This window comes from Phalaenopsis equestris, unplaced genomic scaffold (assembly GCF_001263595.1).
Source record: "Phalaenopsis equestris unplaced genomic scaffold, ASM126359v1 Scaffold000002, whole genome shotgun sequence".
NCBI lineage: Eukaryota > Viridiplantae > Streptophyta > Magnoliopsida > Asparagales > Orchidaceae > Phalaenopsis > Phalaenopsis equestris.
In genome coordinates, this window is record NW_018164444.1 from 29,626,828 (window position 1) to 29,628,056 (window position 1,229).

Consider the following 1,229-nt stretch of genomic DNA (forward strand, 5'->3'; position numbering starts at 1 on the left):
CTCTTCATTCTTGACAATGAATCCTTCAGGTTGGGTGACGTAGACTTCTTCTTCAATATCACCATTGAGAAACGCCGACTTGACGTCCAAGTGGTGGATCTCCCACCCACGATGAGCTGTGAGGGCAAGAATTAACCTGACGGTATCGAGTCTCGCCACCGGTGCGAAGGATTCCTCGAAGTCAACTCCTTGCTTCTACACGTAACCTTTCGCCACCAATCTTGCTTTGTGCTTGAGGATGTTGCCTTCGCTGTCTCTTTTCAGCTTGAACACCAATTTTAAGTCGATGAGCTTGTGACCGGGTGGCAAGTCGGTGAGCTCCCACGTCTTGTTATTCTCGATGGACTCGAGCTCTTTCTGCATGGCCTTATTCCACGCCTCCTCGGTTGCCGCCTCGTGATATGTTGTTGACTCGTCAGTAGTGAGTAACAACAATTCATCAAGATCCATTTCTACTAGTGGTGCTTCCGCATAGACCTCGGCAAGTGAACATAATTTCTTAGGAGCATCTTCGGTTGTGGATCTTCCCGAGCTCTCTTGTTGTTGTTGAGAGTTCGGCATGACCACTGGTGTCATTGGCGAGGTTGAGCTCGCTACTTCTCCGTCATCTTGTAAAATTTTGAACTCCATAGAATTTTGTACGAGCTCGTCATCATCGTTGCACCATTCCCACTTCTTCTCCTCTTCAAACACTGCGTCTCTGCTCACAAGAATTTTTCTGCGTGGTGGATAAAGAAATCTGTGCGCCTTACTTCCGTCTTCGACGCCAAGATACACCATTGCTTGACTTCGATCATCGAGCTTCTTGAGATATGGACCTGCAACCTTCACATGTGCGGTACATCCAAACACTCTCAAGTGCTTCAAATGAGGTCGCTTGCCGAACCATGCTTGGTAAGGGGTACAATCTCCTAGCACATTTGTTGTCAAGCGGTTCAAGAGGTACACCGCATGTCGTACCGCTTCTCCCCAGAGGTTTGTCGGGACTTGCATGCTCTTAAGCAAGCTTCTCGTGGTGCCCATCACGGTGCGATTTCTCCTCTCCACCACACCATTTTGTTGAGGTGTGTACGATGTCGTGAGGTGACGCTCGACTCCCTCTTCTTTGCAGAACTCCACGAACTTCTGGGAAGTGAACTCGCCACCTCGATTAGTTCTCAAAGTCTTCAACTTGTACTCCGACGTGTTCTCCACGAGCTTCTTGAACTTCTTGAATGTTTCAAAAGCTT